We start from the raw sequence: 19956 nt of genomic DNA, 5'->3' as shown, positions 1-19956 counted from the left end.
ATTATTTTAAATTTCAATATATGGCATTAAAAATGGAATGGTCCTTCACGTGCCTTCAATTCCGTCCATATTTTGCTACTATTGCTCTCCTTCAATTTATCCCACACTTTCTGATATACACATTTTTTGGTAGAAAAAACTTTCTTATATTTTTGGACTTTGGAAAAGTTTCCTAAAATTAATAAACACCACAAATAAGTAGTTGAGATTTGAGATTTATAAATGAACAAAAGTCGAAGTCATTTTTATTGCTTGTGGATACGGACCTTAAAGTTTGCATTTTCAACAATATACAAACCCTTTTCTCCATCTTTATTTCTAATTTCACACTTAAAAGACACTCATAAAATTTTCTAATTTAAAAAAAAATCTAAAACTAATATATTGATGGATTATTGGAGGTTTTTTTTTAAAAAAAATAAAAATAAAAGAGGTTGTAGTTTGGAAATGAAACAAAATACATTGAAATTTCAAACTCAAATTTATTGAATATTATATTTTAAAAGTTATAGCATGAATTATTTGAGTTTATGTTAAAAATTGTTATTCAGCTTTTTAATTTAATGTTAGGGTTGGGGAGTTAAAAGTATTTTGATTTTTAGGTTTGAATTTCACAGTATATAAATAAAGTGAGGTTTATTTTCTTTAAATATTTTTATTTATAGTTTTACTTGAAAGAGTGAAAAAATTTTATGGAAATTTGAAAGAGCAAAAAAATATATTTTTTATGTGTTTGGTAGAAATGATAAACCAATTGAAAGTAAATATAATTTTCTTCTCATTCATTACTTGGTAGAGTTGATAAGTATGTTTACCTACAAATTGATGCTTAAGTTATACTTTTTTTCTCATCTTAGTGCAGTAAAACTTTTATAAAATAATACTCTTGGGACCCGAAAAATTATTATTTTAAGGTTATTAGTTTTTTGATAAATGAATATTTTATTAATTTATCAATATTTATTAATTTAGAGAATATTTCATACTTTATGCATGAGCTCTTTTTTTTTTATTATCAAAATCCAATATGCATGCAAGTGCAATGAATCAAAGCTAATTGGTTCATGTAACAAAGAAAAAAGAGTTAATTAATTGGTTCGTGTAACCAAAAAGAAAAAAAAGTTAATGGTTTCAAAATCCAACACGTGTATATTCATTGGATAGATTAGAACTTTTATTATAAATAAACATATGTACGTATCAAAATATTGTAATTCATATAATATTTTCCTCCATGGCTTCCCATTTAAAGGTGTAAAAAGTCTACATTGACAAATGAGATGAGAAAATCATTATGTGAGTACAAAAATAAGCATCCCTCTTCAAGTAAAAAAGATTTGTAGTAATGGGTTCAACAAACATTTGATCTCTATGTTAGCCAACCAATAACATCAAATACTCTTAAAAGATCATCTGAATATTTGTCAAAAAGATAAAGAATAGCAATGTTAAAAGCACAAATCAGCCAAATATCCTGAATTAGAGAAGGTATTGTATGAGTGATTTCAACAATATCAAGAGAAAGTAAACATGACTGGAGAAATGATTCAAACTAAAGCAAAAGAGTTTCTGCAGAAAATGTAAGGTGACACAAATTCCAAATTTAACTTCTTAATTGGTTGGCTAGAACGGTTCAAGGCAAGATATGGGATTAAGTCTTATAGTTAATTGGTTGGCTAGAACGGTTCAAGGCAAGATATGGGATTAAGTCTTATAGAAGATTTGGTGAAAATGATTCAATTATTATGGATAATATTGAATATGCTTTACCTCAAATAAGAGCTAAATTGGAAAATTTTGATTCGAAGGCTATCTATAATATGAATGAAACATGTTTATTTTATAGTTTGCAAGTAGATCATTCACTGGCTACAAAGCAATTAGAAGGACCAAAAAAGGACAAGGAAAGACTTACTGTTGTGGTTTGTTGCAATGGGGATGGTTCAGATAAAGTGCCTCTTTGGGTTATTAGTAAGTTTGCTAATCCTAGATGCTTTAAAAATGTGAATATTGACAATCTTAACTGTCATTATCTTGCCAACAAAAAAGCATGGATGATTGTATTGCTTTTTCAAGATTTTTTTCGTTGGTTTAATTCTAAAATGATTGGTAGAAAGGTGTTGTTTATAATAGACAATTGCCCAACCCATCCCAAGGTTATTGAAGGCTTGAGAAATATTGAATTACTCTTTTTGCCTCCAAATTCAACATAAAAATTCAATCATGTGATGCTGGAATTATTAGAGCAGTTAAGATTTATTATTGGCATTGCTTTTATTCTAGCATCTTGGAAGGTTACGAGAAACAAGAAATAAATCCTGAAAAGATTAATGCATTGGATGCAATCCAATTTATTTGTAACACCCCAAACTCGACCTAAAAGTCATGACCAGATATTGAGGAATTACGTTAACTTGTTTAAAAGCCTTTGCTTCAATCAAACTAAAAACACATTTTAGAAATATAAAGTTTTGCAAAAACTTTCACAAATGTCTAGAAAAACTTAATTTCGGAAACACTTAACTTAATCCCAAAATTTGAGTTCAAAATCGCGTTTGAAAATAAGTATTTTGACAAATTATTTTGTGTTTTAAGGAAAATACTCGTTGAAGCTGTTTGTTTATTTACAGAAAAACTCTTTAGGGGTTACTTAATTTGCAACGGAAAACTTTTAGAGTTTTAATTTTGAAAATTGAATTTTAAATTTAACTTGTGAAGTTTTGCAGTATCACTTTTATAAATATCAATATCAACAAATTAAACGGAAACCAAAACAAAGCCCAAAAACAAATTACAATTCCCAAAATAACAACATAAATAATTATGAAAATCACCATTTCTTTAATTTAACTGATTAAACCATCCGAGCTCCTGCACGTCCTCCGATTCTAATTTATCGATTACCTGAAACGTCAAAAATAAAACAAAAGAGGTGAGCTACAAAGCTCAATGTATAACTAAACCCAAACAGATATCATATATAACAAAATATACAAATCAGAGTTTCATAGAGAATTCCGTGACGCATAAGCAAATAGAACTGAGAATGCATGACTATGTCAATGCGGAAGTTTCAAAAAACCAGAATGCAATTTTTTTTCTAGAAAACTTCCTATCCAACTCCGCTACACACTAAAATAGAGTTTCCCAAAACTCATCCAACCTAATCACACCAACAAATAATTGTGGACATTGCCACCAGAGTTGCAGTTAAAACTGCTAGATCAGAATATATGTGGTCGAGCCACTATCTTGAAACCAAGTTGCCATAACAGAAATGTGGATAAACCATCAGATGAGGCAGATCATTAAACTGCCAGAACTTCCTCCTTATAATATCATCCCAACCTCATGCATGTGATATGACACACAGAATAGATTTAGAACAATGGCATGCTTAACATGCAGTCAAATATGGCGATTTAAAAAATTTATCTCGTATTCAGAGATCAAATTAACAAAAATAGAATTGTGTCATAATATCACAAAACATAAGTGTTAGAATATAACATATTCCATTATCACACAACTGATCAAACAATCACAAAATACAAGTCAGAGCACTTACTTTAGTTTTAGAATTGGTAAGCATATTAGTACTTCTCAGTCATCATTTAATCACGATTCAAAACATATATTAATCATAACTGATTAACGTATAAACATAAATAATTAATGCACAGTTTTTACATGTTAAAAACTCACACTACTTACAGTATCATACTATATCTTATTAACATGCGTACATAATTTATATTTTATGCTAATAGAATATAAAAAAAATCATGATTTATGGCCTAATTTGCATCATATAGACCCTACAGGAATCTTACATTCGACTCATACATCGAATACGACTTTAGGGAAAAATTCCAGTTTTTGGGCCCAGACAACCCAATTGGCCAAGACCGCGTGACTCACACGGTCTAGCACACTGGCATACAATTGTGTGGCACTGACAATCCCAATTTTTTACGTTCATTGTTCGTTGTTTTCTCGGGTTTTCATTACACACCTAGTCATTTTTTATGCTGATTTAACAAAAGCAATTCCAGCACCCTAAAACGCCATCGAAAACAAATTAATGAACAATGATATACCAAATTCAAACATTAAATTCGGCCTTAACACCAAACATAGCAGTCCATTCAAAGCATTCGATTGCTTACCACGCTTGCAGTAGTTTTTTCTAAAGCCCACTATATGCTAAATAAGTAAATGCTAAAACAATCCACACCTACAAAAGGCCACTAATGATCAAAACAAAACTAAAGATGTACTAGAACCATCCATCTTACACAAAACCAAAAATAAATAAATAACATACTACGGGAAAAATAAAAAGAAAAGAACGTGAATTACACTTACACAATGATGAACACGCTATCTCTCATCCAAAACACATAGCACAAGGGTTAGCAGAAAAATAGAGTCTCCATAATCAGAATTGGAAACAAATTAGAGAAGAGAGGGAATTTTTGTAGAGATCAAAATAGAGAAAAGAAGAAGGAATATTTTGGGAAAAGAAAACGTCAGATTAATTTCAACAACACCAAAAAACTAACGTTAAAAATAAAATCTAGGAAAAAAGTATGGATGATTGCGGAAGAGGAATTTTATAGGGAAAATCATTTTAACAATAATTTTTTAAAGCCACCCATATCCCCACTAACTCCCACTAAATCTGATTAGTTATCCTTATCAGCTTTTCCCCAGAGTTTGAAACAAAAATATTTTTCACTTATGCACAATAAGATTCAAACTGAACACCTTTGGGTAAACTGAAGCCTTAACACTGAATTAGCAAGCTCATTCTTAACATCACTTGAGTAAAAATAATACATAAGCTACAAGTTCAAAGAGAGAGGTTTAGGTAAAAATTCAAGGTAAAGGATTAGAACCTATAAACTCACACACACTACTCACATCTATCAACCATTGAACCAGATTAATTCACTTAATAAAATTTTCACAATTTTATCTAAAAAATCAAGAAGTGACAAATCTTGGTTTCACAAACCCAATTTCTTTTAACCCAATTTTTGGGATGTGATATTATTAATTCTGCTTGGAGTATTGATGTGAAGCCTACAACTATTGCAAATTGTTTCTAACATTACAAAATTTGATCCGATGAGGATATGCCTCTCAAACAAGAAATTGGTGATGTTGAAGGCATTCATAAATTAAAAGAAGTAATTTTTTTATTTACATTATAGAAATGCCAAGGATGTTGAGCAGATTTTGAATTATCTAAGTCAAAATGAATTTTTGATGGAGTCACCTACAGATGAAGAAATTATTCAATGAGTAATAGATGTGCTAGCTGATAACGAGCAAGATCCAGACGACAGTAGTGTTTTACCACAAGTTTCTCCAAAAGAGGTTTTTCTAGCTTTGGATGCCTTGAAGAATTATTTAATACAACACGAGAAGAATACTAGATTTGGTTTATGCCATTCTAAAAGTTAAAGATGAAATTGTATTTGATTCACATGAAAAGAAGAAACAGTTAACTATATATGCATATTTTAGAAAATAATAAAATTGAAAAAAAAAAGAGTTGTCTAGAAAGCACTTTAGTTTTATGTATTGTATATAAAATTTTCAGTATCTTTAATGAATTATTATTTTATATTTTCATTGGGCCCTTAAGGATTTTCTAAAAATTATTATATTATGCATTTAACGAGGTTATTATTTTATCCTCTTGGCTCAAGTCGGGACAGAAAAAATTATTATTTAACCGAGATTATTAATTTATCGAATATTCATTTATCAAGGTTTTACTGTACCTATTCTTTTTTTCAGAAGTGATATCTAAATTTTTTTTTCCTTAGTTGACACCTTCATTGGTCAAACCGTTACGTCTATTTAAAAAAAAAAAGGTTATCGTGCTATTTTTGTTGGTACCTTCATTGGTCACAAATTGGTACCAAAACTATTTTTTTTATTACCCATTTTACACCAAAATGTTATATTCATTAAAAAAAACTCTAATTAAATAATAAACTGCAATGTCATATAAACTTTTAGAAATATATTTTTTAATTATTTTATTTTATTTACTTTCTTTTACATTATTTTTCTCTTTTTTTTTCTTCTTCCTTTATAATGTTCGGCAGTGCTAGTAATGCTCTAAATTTATCCTTCTAAGGTTAAGACACTGGTGATTAATTCTATTTTCGAACTTCACCACCTGTTTGCTCAACCTGACAGATCCAAAAAGTTCTTTCATTAATTAAAACTAGTATTTTCAAAACCGGACTGGCTAGTCGAACCAGTTGGACTAAAAATTAGTCGGGTACTTGTTTGGAGATAGGAGTTGAATCGATTGACCTACAAACCAATATAAACTAATTGAACTAAGCTAAAAACTAGTTTAAGCAGTTTTCTCTATTTTTTTTTGTTTGATTGGATCAGACAAATTGATCAAATTGTGAACTGGTGGCCCGGCTGGTTTGATCATTGATCTAGTTCTGAAAATCTTGATCAAAACCATAAACCCAAAATGCTCTCACTTATAGAAGAACCCCAAGATGAAAGGAAGAAGAAAAAATATAAAGTAAAAAGAATATATAAAGAGGAAATAATATTTTGTCTTCTCTTTTTTTTTTAACCACATGGAAACCTCATTTTAAAAAATTTCACACCTTGACGATTCGTGTGTCCGAGAATGAAAGCACAATCAGCTTTATACAATTGCACCTCTCCTCAACAAGTGATGAAGCATATATGACAATTCAAAACAAAAAGTGTATGCGATAAGTTTCATTCTAAGATATTCCCCACTTCCTAAAGCCAAGTTCTCAATGAGCCACTTTATAACTCTTCTTTGAACTAGGTGGGGGACAAATTATTATGGTGTTTGCCATTACTGACCCACTACTTGGTTACCTGATTGGGACCGACCCGTAACCTACATAGTTCTCATCTTGGGTTCGCATGTGATGAGTTCACATCCTTTCATGAAATCATATGGGTCGATTCTTACCATTATTTAGGCGAACCCATATGTAAAGAACATGTGTCAATCCTAAAATAGGGTACGCGTTCACATGCTTGGGGGTCTACCTACGATGTCACATCTAGGAACCATATCATATAAATAGAGAAATTAACACCCTTTAGAGACATGCACATTAAAACACTCAACAAATTTAAATTCTAAACTTAACAAATATTACATTTTAAAAATAATTATTTAAACTAACCGATTTCTTAAATAAATTCTTTTTCCTATTTTTTATCCTTTATATGCCAATTTATAATCTTTTTAGATTTTAGCTCAATTAATTTATATATTCTTAAGGGGCGGTATTTAATAAATTTAAGATTTAAAATTTAATATATATTTTTTAATTTTATCCTCTGGTTGAGGTATATGGAAACTTGATTGAAAAGATGAAGTATGCAGAATAATTTAATTGAAAATTTTGATTTATTAACCACTCTTAAATAATAATAATAAATTCCAAACTTAAACTCAAGAATCTATATTGAATAGAAGACTTGTTATTATTTGTGAAGTGTGCCTTGCATTTAGGATAAAACATATGGCGACGTCATGATGAGGAAGAACAAACGTTACGACGACACGACACTGACGTCCCGACGAGCTGGACATGACATCACGACGTGGCGACATATTCCCCACTTAATCGAGTTTCTTCTCTTAGTTAAACTGTGTTATCTTTTTCCAGTCTAAATCTGAGTAGGTCAATAACTTACAATTATTTGTATTCAAACCAACTAGTTCAGAATATTATGAGGCAAACAAGTTAAAGAAAATTAAACATAGAATTCCATCAAAATGTACATACGAATATAACATTTATGAGTGAAGAATACAGTCAATTCAAATTTTTCCTACTCAACTTATTTTTGTTCATGCTTTGAACTCTAATACAATATTTATAAGCATGAGCACTTACGAGTTTTTGTGCCAATATGTGTGAGATTTTTCTCAATTCCTCATAATTTTATTACATTGTGAACACTCAACACTCTCTTAACTTTTATCCCATTCTATGATTTTATCACACTCACAATGCTTTTAACCCTCACAATGTCTTTGTTCCCACAATCCATTTTAAGTTAAGCACATGCTTGTAAAGATTATGCTTATTATATTGCACTGTTTCAATAACCATGAATTTATTTCCTGAGTATTTTAATTCAAACATCCTATAATTTAACTAGCATAAATACGTATTCGTATCTACATTAATCATTTGGTATATTTAATTTATTTTTCCTATTCACAGTTTAATAAAATGAACTACTTAGTTTAACTATCAACAATCAAAATTATTTATTTTCAGGGTAAATTTATAATTTAATTAATAACCTATTTACATGCTCCTAACCAATCACTTGTATTTCTACAAGCTCAAGCACACAGAAAAACACACAAAAGAAAAAAAAAATAACTACCAAAGTCGACTAAAAACAAAACAAATTAAATAAAATTTAATTTTTTTACGCCACCCCCCACACTTTAGTCGACACATTGTCCCTAATGTGCAAATAATAAATAAAGGGAAGAGATTACATGATAAGCATGAAAAGTCCTCAGATTTATTTAGGTGGTCTCCTCCTCATGACTCAAGATTGAATATTGTAATGCCGACAAAAATTGTGGGGATCCTACATAAACAATACAACTACATTCTACCTAATAAATTAAAAATATCTATTCCTAAAAATTAAAATTGTCTAACCAAACTAAATAAAATATCCAAGTCTTAAAGCAAATTATAATACTTAAGTCCAAAAATAAAAATAAAAAATTGTTCCAATTAAGATTGAGATTTTGTTCGTATCCTCATTTTCCTCCTCTAGATCCTCTTTTTCTTTGGAGTCTTCATCCTCTTCTTCCGGATCCTCCTCTTCCTCATTCTTGCTCGATTCAATCTTGCCATGGTACTTGTGGAAAAATCTCAATTTGAAAATATTTTTCTTGCATAACAGAATATTAAAATTTTGAAAACAGATCGATTTGTGATATTTATAGCAATAAACCTTAACTGAATTCGTATCTATGTTTTTTGGCTTAGCGGATGCTCTTTGTTCCGGCTCTCAACCAAATGCTCTTCTTCGCTATTCTCATAATACGAACTACTTCAAGTGTGGACTCGAACCAATTGAATCGAAACACAGAACTGGAAAAAGTTTTCTCTTCTTTTGGGGTGAAAATGAAAATTCTCTCTTCTTAATAAAAACTGGTAGAATGGTTAGTCTAAAATAATATATGTAATAGTTGAGAATAAATTCTCTTTATTTTTCGGTAGAATAACAATATATAAAAATTGTGTTCATAGCTCTACTGGTGTCATCTTTTTATAGGAAAAAAATTTGTATTTAAATTTGTTTTCTAGGACAATTATGGATTTCCTTAAGAATGACCTTCCCAACATTGATAGACCTTTCTATCATAATTGTATAAAACAAAAGAATTTGCTCTATCAAGATGGTAGAACTGTGTGAGATAGGCATGAATTTATATCGAATAGAGTAAAACCATACCTTAGTCAACGAATTTAGATATTCCCTTCAACAAGAATGACTACCATACTTTCTTATAATCCATTGAGATCCTGGATTTGTCACAACATTAAGCACTTGTTGAAGAAAATCTCAATTTATATTTGTCATCATGGAAAAATACTCATCTTCTTCAACATCAGGTAGGTTAAACAAATCATTAATGTACTTAGAAGTTAAGGGTACCTTTTTCTTACAGACAAGAACTTCAGTAGCATCTGGCTTAGTCAAATTAGCATAAAACTCTTGAACTAACTCCTCTTCAGGTAATGATCATGCATCACAAAAATTATTCCAATTGAGTGACCAATTGTCTTTCGAATTGGAAAATGCACAACCATCTTATCATTTCTTTCCAAGTTAAAACATTTTTCAGGCATCCTAGGTTGATTCAAACCTCTCTTTCACTTCTTCATCTTGAATCACAATGGGATTTTTGGCAAATGTCTTGGAAGATCTAGTTCTTCTACGAGATGTGGACATTTTTCCTGAAATTTAAGCAAAATTTTAGCAAAAGGAATGAAAAACAAAACGGCAAAGGTTGAGAGCAAGGTTTTGTGGTGGCGATTACTTTGTGGCAACGATGAGCTTGCGGTGGCGTTAAGCTTGCGATGATGATTGGGATGCAACAGCGAAAGAGTTGCTCCGGAAAAAGTCATGCGGCAGCAGTACTAGGGGCTTGCGACAAGGAAGAATTTTTTAGAGAAATTTTGGGATTTAGGTCAACGGCTAAGAAGGAAAAGAATGAGTGGTTTAAGGTTTAAGCTAGCTTGAAGGGTTGTGAAAATTATGAAGGTATAAAAGGGTTTATATAGTGATAAGGTAGTTTTGTAACTAAATTTTAGCTAATTCAAGTGACTTGGACGGAAAGGTAGTATTGTGGCTAAATTTGGCTAATTTTTAGTTGCTTGGGCAGCAAGTAAGATGGAGGGAAAATATGATGGAAAAATTTAGGGTTTTAGGGAACCCTTATGGATAGCAACAATGGATTAAATTTCTCATCTTTGTTGTTCAGGCCTTAAGCCCAAACTGTATTTACAAACTAGACTACTAAAAAAATAAATACACTGATTAGTACTTGGGCCAATTTGACCCCCTTTATTAAACATAAATAAATTAAATAAAAAATTAAAATTAAAGGCTAAGATAAAAATTGAAGATAAAAATAAAACTAGAAATAAAATTTTAAAATTAATTAGAAATTTTCTTCTAAAAAATTTACATTAAATTAATCCCTCGGAAAGGTTGGAGGGGTCACAATGGTCCCCCTTAAGTTCCAATCTCCTTAGACAGAATTAATTAAATATAATAATTTAACTTTTTATTAAAAAGTAGGTTTATGAAAATTTAAGGGTCTCTTAATTTGAACGAGGTTTTAATTCGCTGAATTTCACCATCCCAATAGTGCTTGAAACATTGACCATTAACTTTAAACATACCTCCATGGTTTTCGTACAATTCTACAACTCCATATGGATAAACTTTGTGGATGGTATAAGGTCCTTTCCATCGGGACTTGAGCTTTCCAGGAAATAACCTTAGCCTCGAATTAAACAACAACACTTTTTGACCTTCTTTGAACTCACGAGGTTGAATATGATTATCATGCCATCTCTTATATTTTTCTTTACACATCTTGGCATTCTCGTATGAAAATAACCTCAACTCCTCTAACTCATCGAGTTGTAACATTCTTCTCTCACCAGTTTGTTTAAGATCAAAATTCAATTCTTCAAAGCCTGCCGCTGAGTCCTCCACCGCACCGAGCAGCCCAAGCCTGGGGGTTACCTTTGCAGATAAATCAGAAAGGTGAGTTTTCGAAACTCAGTGTGTAATCCCCATATAAACAAGTAGCCAGAATGCAATCAGAGTTTGGGCCTAAGCCCATTTCAGTAACAGTTTCAGTTTCAGTTAGGGTCTTAGCCAATTACAATACAGAAGCAATCACGCATTTGGGCCTTGGCCCATCACAGTCTCAATATTCAGTATAGTAACATACATACAGTATCAAATCCTACCGAACCAGCCTCTAGACTCCAACTCCATCCAACTGTACACTCTATGTGGGGATATAATCCACCCACCATCCCTACACTCTAAAAACTACTGAATACGGCACTAGATAGTAGTTTGCAGCTGAGCTACCAGTAATTTAGGCTCGAGGCCTTTCAGTACACTTCCTCCGAACAATATAACCCCACCCAAACGCAATGCAATATACATATATGGCATGTTAAAACATAATGTCATGCATAAAATCTGGGCAGACAGTATCAAATTAGTGGAATATCATTATGTTTAATAACATGCATAATCGTATCAGTCACATAGTCATCTCAGTTAATTAGGGGTTTAACCCTACAGTAGGTCCACAGTCGACTTGGTCGACCTGTGCAACCTCAACAATAAAACAATGAAAATGTGCCCACAAGCTCATAATGTTTGCCCGTGTGGATCACACGACCTGGCCCAAAAATCCCACATGCAAGTGTGGTTCAGCCGTGTGGGCCCACATGCCCATGTGGCCAACACGGCCCAATTCGGTCCTATCTGTGTATCGCACACGACCAGCCTCATCGATCACACACCTGTGTTCAGTCACACCGCCTACCACACGGGTGGTGACCCACCTGTGTGGCGTCGACAGTCTCATTTTTTGGCTTTTCGTCGATTACCAATTTTTAGCGTTATGATTACACACCTGATCTGTTTTTAAACCAAAAGCACACCCGAGATTATCCGCACCTATAGTCGACAACCAACCCCACAATCAATCCCAAATCGTAGTTAATTTCAAACCGAAATGTTGACAATGATTCGTTCAATCCATCCGTTAATTACCTTCAAAATCGAGCAACCCTCGATTATGAATCCAAACGAGATAGGCCACCACTCTCACAATTTGCTGCTGACAATACTGAAAGACCCAATATCAATGGTACTTAACAGAACTAAACGAAGCTATAACGCCAATCAACTTCAATCGTCAAATTCTACCTTCGATCGAACACCAATGGATTTACAATTCAATGGCACTGAGTAGAATTCCATAGTCACTTACTGGCCTCCTAATCAAGAATTAGAGCCCCCAATTAGACAAAGAATAGCAACTAGATAATAAATAATTAGAAGAGCTTACCGTCAATGCTCAAAGATTCAGAAGAACAAGTCGTGGCCAAGAAATCATCAGAAATATTTGGAAAGATGAGCAGAAGTAAAAATCGTAACAAGGAAAAATAAGAGGAAAGAGAAACTAGTAGAAGTTTTGGCAGAAGGGGAAGGGAATAAACGACAACATTAGAATTTGGAGAACCAGAGACAAAGGGGAAAGCCGAACTTGCAATCACAATTTGGATGTTCTCAAACTCCTCACTCCTAAATTTTCTCACCACATCCCTTAATCCACTACCCAAAATCGTCCACCCCTCCCTTAACTACCCAATTCAAATTCCACTCAAACTCTTCAGTATTTCGGCTAAACTAGAACACCCACATAACACAAGTAGCAAAAATAAATCCCATTTGCACCAGCAAGGGTTCAAACCCCAGACCTCCTACTCTTTTGCTCCCCACTTAACCACCTGACCAGCAGGACCATTCTGAAATATTGTACCAACATTTATTTATAAGCCTACTGATTAAATATAGGGGTTTATTCATTTAAAACAAATTTTTTTCCCAAGCTAAGGCTTGAACTTGGGACCTCTCACACACACCCAGAACACTTAACCACTAAAGCAGATAAATATTTGTGTCACAAACATACGAAAATAAATACATAAGAAATTTTTGGGGCATTACAGAATTTTTACTAATCTACGAAAAACATGATGTTGTGTGTTTAAATTTAATAAACAAGATTGTTAAGTTTAGTTTTCGTTATACGAACTTACTAAGCATATAATGCTTACTTCTTTTTTCCCCTGTCTTATAGTGCTCGAAAGCTCGTGAAGCTTGGAAGATCATTGGAGCATCTTCACACTATCAATTAGCTATCTTGGGTATATATAGTAGAATCATTTTGGTATAATGGCATGTATAGGACAACTTGGTAGATTGTGGCTTGAAATGTTATTTTGTAACATAGCCATTAGAATGACTAGTAATGGTTCATTTTGGTGACACTAGGTAGGTTATTATGATATATATTCACATGTGTTAAGTTAAGTATATGTGATCAAATCTTGTTATTGCCTAAGTTAAACCAAGTTAGTTTACAAACACTTGTGCTTGCAATGATATACCATGATGAATGATGGAATTGTCTAATTTGAATGCTTGGATTGATTGGTATTGGATGTGTGTTTCAAGTGCAGGTTTTGGGTGAAATTTTGGGTGAGAAATGAAGCTAGAAATGGCTTCATTTTATCCACATGAGCAGACACACGGGCGTGTGTCTAAACCGTGTGTGACACATGGCCTAGTAACACGAGCATGTGGTTAGGCCGTGTGTCACCTGCACCTTAATTTTGAGAAATAAAATGCTCAAAATTGGGCACATGGGCAAAGGCACGGGCATGTGTCTTGGCCGTGTGAAACCTGCACCTAATTTGAATTAAATTTATTAACCATGCGGCCTAGCACATGGGCATATGGCATGGCCGTGTGAGCAAGTCATAGAGTTACACAGGGTCGAACACGGCCTCTAACATAGGCGTGTCCCAGGGTCACACGGGCGTGTCCCTTGGACCATACGGGCGTGTGAGCCCTGCACATTAGAAAATTTTTGAAAAGTCACAAAAAGTTTTTGAAGCTTTCGATTAAGTCCAGACTCATTTCTAAAGCTCGTATTGGGCCTCGAGGGTCCATTTAAGGGATGTTTCAAATAATCTCGGTTAATGAATAGTAACTTGTATGATTTATCTGTAAATGTTCTTATATGTTTCGGTAATCCTCTATAACCCTATCCTGGTGACAGATATGGGTTAGGGGTGTTACATTTAGTGGTATCAGAGCTACAGTCTAGTCGATTCTCAAATTTGACATAGCAAACACAAGTTCAGCTATACATACAATTATATAAATTGTGATGGTGTGATGACTCCTGATCATTTTAAATATGCTTTTCATATAGTAATGTCATCCAACTGAACTAGAGTTAAATCCGAGGAAGCTAAGAGCAATGCTTCAGCTTCAGTACAAAGAGTTACCTCTGCTTCTGGTAGTGAAAGGCCCATGTCTAAGGGTTGCAGTGAGAAGGCAAAACAAGCCTTCTTTCAAATGATGAATGAATGGTTTACTCAATACCTGAGAACAAACTCTGCTGTACAACAACCTCCCCCACCTGCTCCTCAACAGATTCCTGAGGTACTACAGGGTGCTGAACCTGTTAGAATTGGTAAGCCTCTTATAGATAAAATTTGCAAATATGGGGCAAAAGAATTTAGAGATACCACAGGTGATGATCTAAAAAGGGCTGAGTTTTGGTTAGAAAACACTATCTAAGTTTTTGATAAATTATCTTGTACACCTACTGAATGTCTGAAATGTACAGTGTCTCTACTGAAAGATACAACTTATCATTGGTGGAATATCATAACTTCGATGGTACTGAGAGAGAATGTTACATGGGAATTCTTCCAGGCTGAATTTAAGAAGAAGTATGTGAGTCAGAGATTTATGGATCAGGAAAAGAAAGAATTTCTAGAGCTCAAATAAGGAAACATGACCGTATCTGAATATGAACGGGAATTTGTTCAACTGAGTAAGTATGCCAAAGAATGGGCTTTAATCGAGGCTGAAATGTGTAAACACTTTGAAGAGGGCCTAAATGAATATATTGATTAGGATTCTCAAAATAAGGGAATTTGCAGCACTAGCCGATCGAGCACACAAAGCTGAGGAACTAAGTAAATAAAAGAAACAAGCTAAAAGAGATGCTCTGGTTTCTGGAAAAAGAATTATGAGTAAGTCACAGTCGTTTGCTCCTAAGAAACTAAAGAAGTATTATGATCGTGTTGCCACCTCTACGGGGTATTCTGGAAGAGAACCAGGCTCTCAACATTCAAACCCGAGGTCTTTATCTCCATGTGTGACTAGTATGGGTAATGTTGGCAATCCCAAACTAAAATGTAAATATTGTAAAATATTTCATCATGGGGAATGCCGGTCTAGAAGTGGAGCTCGTTTCAAATATGCTTCTCTTGAGCATTTTCTAAGAGATTCTCCAGAAAGAGTTGAAAAAGAGATAGAACCAGCTCCAAAGCCGAGTAATCCTATCTCGAGGGGCAGACCACCCCGCCATCCTGGAAATGTTAGTGGTAGTCGAGGTACAACCAAGGATACTACAGTTAGATCTGAGGCACGAGCACCTGCGAGAACATATGCTATTCATGCTAGAGAGGATGCCTATGCACCAAATGTCATTACGGTGCATTTTCTCTACTTGATACTGATATTTCTGCATTGATTGATCCTGGTTCTACACATTTATATTTATGCACGAACTTAGCGTCTGTTAAAAATTTATCTGTTGAATTCACTGAAATTGTGGTTAAAGTTTCAAACCCCTTGAGCTAGTGTGTTATGGTGGATAAAGTCTGTAAAAACTGTCCATTGATTGTAAAAGGTTATTGCTTTCTGGCTAACTTAATGTTATTGTCATTTGATGAATTTGATGTGATCTTGGGAATAGATTGATTAACCCAATATGATGTAGTGGTGAACTGTAAAAAGAAATATATTGTATTGAAATGTCAGAATGGTGAATTACTTCATGTTGAATCTGATAAACTAGATGGATTACCTAATGTGATTTCAACAATATCAGTACAGAAATATGTTTAAAGGGGTACGGTGCCTATCTTGCATATGTGATGGATACTAAAGTATCTAAGTCAAAGATTCAATCAGTACCATTAGTTTGTGAATTTCCTGATGTATTCCCAGAAGAATTACCTGGTTTACAATCAGAAAGGGAAAAGGAATTCTCTATAGATCTGGTTCTGGGAACGACATTGATATCCATGACACTTACAAGATAGCTCCTACTGAATTGAAAGAGCTGAAAGTAAAATTGCAAGAATTGATTGACAGAGGTTTTGCTCGACCTAGTTTTTTACGTTGGGGTGCATCGATTATGTTTGTAAAAAAGAAAGATGGATCGTTGAGGCTGTGCATTGATTATAGACAGCTAAACATAGTTACAATAAAGAACAGGTATCCATTGCCTCGTATTGATGACTTGTTTGATCAATTAAAATGTGCCAATGTATTTTTGAAGATTAATCTCTGTTCTAGTTATTATCAACTACAGGTAAAAGATTCGGATTTCCCAAAGACAGCTTTTAGAACCAGGTATGGACACTATGAGTTTCTTTTGATGCCATTCGACTTAACAAATGTACCTGCAATGTTTATGGACATGATGAACAGAATTTTCAGCCCGTATTTAGACAAGTTTGTGGTGGTATTTATAGATGATATTTTGGTTTACTCTCAGAATGAAAATGAACATGCTGAGCATTTGAGAATAATGTTGCAAACTCTGTGAGAAAATAAACTATATGCCAATCAGAAAATGTGAATTCTGGCTACGGGAAGTTAGTTTCCTTAGGCATATAGTATCTGTTGAAGGTGTCAAAGTAAACCTGAATAAAATTTTAACCATTTTTAATTGGAAGCCACCGAAGAATGTGTCTGAAGTCTGAAGTTTTCTGGGACTAGCTGGTTATTATCGGAGAATTGTAAAAAAATTTTCAATGATAGCTTCTCCGATGACTCATTTGCTATAGAAAGATGTGAAATTTGAGTGGACTGATAAATGTCAGCAGAGTGTTGACAGATTAAAAGCTTTATTAACTGAAGCTCCAATGTTGGTTCAACCAGAATCAGGTAAAGAATTTATAGTTTATAGTGATGCCTCATTGAAAGGTTTAGGCTGTGTTTTGATGCAAGATGGTAAAGTAGTAGCTTATGCTTCACGACAGCTAAAGCCACATGAAAAGAACTACCAGACACATGATCTTGAATTGGCAGCCATAGTGTTTGCTTTAAAAATTTGGCGGCATTACTTATTTGGTGAAAAATGTCACATATTCACTAATCATAAAAGTTTGAAATACTTGATGTCAGAGAAAGATTTGAATTTGAGACGGTGCAGATAGCTTGAGTTATTGAAAGATTATGATCTTGTCATTGACTATCATCTGGGAAAAGCCAATGTAATGGCAGATGCTTTGAGTAGAAAATCCTTGTATACTTTGCGAGCAATGAATACTTGATTATCATTGTCTGATGATGGTTCAATCATAGCTGAGTTAAAAGCTAGACCAATGTTTTTGCGACAGATCTCTGAAGCTCAGAAAAATGATAATAATTCACAAGTAAAACGGGTACAAAGTGAATCAACTCCTGACTCAGATTTTCAGATCAGGACCGATAATTGTTTGTTATCCAAAGGTAGAGTATGTGTACCAAAAGGTTCAGAACTAGTACAGAAAATTTTGAATGAAGCTCACAATTGTAACATGTCTATACATCCTGGTAGTAATAAAATGTACAATGATTTGAAAAAGATGTACTGGTGGCCGGGAATGAAATGAGATATTTTTAAGTTCATAATTGTGTTTGATATGTTAACAAGTAAAAGCTGAACATCAGTTGCCTTCTGGACTATTACAACTAGTTACGATACTGGAATGGAAATGGGAAAGAATTATCATGGATTTTATAATGGGATTACCCCTGCCTCCAAAGAAGAAAGATGCCATTTGGGTAATTGTTGATCAGTTGACAAAATCTACGCACTTTATTCCAGTACGTATGGATTTCGCCTTGGATAGATTGGTTGATTTATATGTTTCTGAGATTGTCAGATTGCACAGAGTGCCTGTATCCATTATTTCATATAGAGATCCTCGATTTACATCTCAATTCTGGAGCAAATTACAAGAAGCTCTGGGTACTCAGTTACACTTTAGCACTACATTCCATCCCCAAACAGATGGTCAATCTGAATGAGTAATACAGATCTTGAAGATATGCTTCGATGTTGTGTACTTGAGTTTGAAGGTAACTGGGAAAAGTATTTGCCTTTGGTTGGATTTGCTTATAATAACAGTTATCAGTATAGTATTAAAATGGCACCATATAAAGCCTTGTATAGTCATAAATGTAGAAATCCATTGTATTGGACAAAACTCAATAAGAAAAATTTACACGGAGTTGACTTGGTCCGAGAGACCAAGGAAAAGTGAAGGTAATTCGAGATAGCTTGAAAGCATCCTCGGATCGACAAAAGTGTTATGCTGATTTGAAAAGAAAAAGAGATAGAATTTCTGGTTGATGACAAGGTATTCTTAAAAGTGTCACCTTGGAAGAAAGTACTTCGGTTTGGTCGTAAAGGGAAATTGAGTCCACGATTCATTGGACTTTATGAGATTATAGAAAGAATTAGACCGTTTGCATATCGGTTAGCTTTACCACCAGAGTTTGATCGAATTCCTAATGTTTTTCATTGTCTATGTTACAATAGTATCGATCTGATCCTTCACATGTTATCTCTCCGACAGAGGTAGAGATTCAGCCTGATATGACATATGGTGAGGAACCAATCAAAATCTTAGCTTAGGAAATAAAAGAGTTAAGAAAAAAAAAAGGTAGTTTTGGTAAAAGTTCTTTAGCAACGACATGGTACAAAAGAGCCTACCTGGGAACCAGAGGATGTAATGAGGAAGCAATACCCGAACCTTTTTATTACTACGATTTTCAAGAACTAAAATCCCTAAAGGGGGGAGAGTTGTAACAACTCATTTTTCAATAAAATCGGAACAGTGGTTTCGAGACCACAAATTCGACCCAAAATATAATTTATTTTTATTTTATTATATGGTCTATAATATGATAGACGTGACATGTGAAAATTTTGACATGAAAATTTTATCGATTTAGTGCCTAATTACGAGGACTAAATCGCATAAAATGTAAAAGTTGAATTTTAATAGTTATAAGGATCAAATAGCTATTGAATTCAAATCTAGAGGTCCTTATATGGCAATTAGACCATTAAGAAAAGTATGTAGATTTTTCATGGTGACTTATCCATGGAATTATAGAAAAAGGTTAAGGACTAAATTGGAATTTAAAATAATTAAATTAGTTAAAAGATGATAAAAGAAAATATCATCTTATTATTGTCATCTTCAACCTAAAATTTTATGGAAACCCTAAGAGAGAGAGGGGAAACTTTTAAAGCTTAATTGGGTAAGTTCTCTTGTCTCATTTTTAGTAATTTTGGTATTTTTGAAACCGAGATAGCTTAATCTCTCTATTTGAGGGATTGTTTTGAAAAGTTATCAAGGTATTAAAATGGGTCACGGATGTATTATGTGGGTAATTAGAAATTTATGGTAGAAAATGAAAGATTAATAATAGATAAACAACTTTTACAAAGTGGTTTTTGATGAAAAC

Source organism: Gossypium hirsutum, chromosome A05, assembly GCF_007990345.1.
Source record: "Gossypium hirsutum isolate 1008001.06 chromosome A05, Gossypium_hirsutum_v2.1, whole genome shotgun sequence".
Lineage (NCBI taxonomy): Eukaryota > Viridiplantae > Streptophyta > Magnoliopsida > Malvales > Malvaceae > Gossypium > Gossypium hirsutum.
This window is presented reverse-complemented; position numbering follows the sequence as displayed.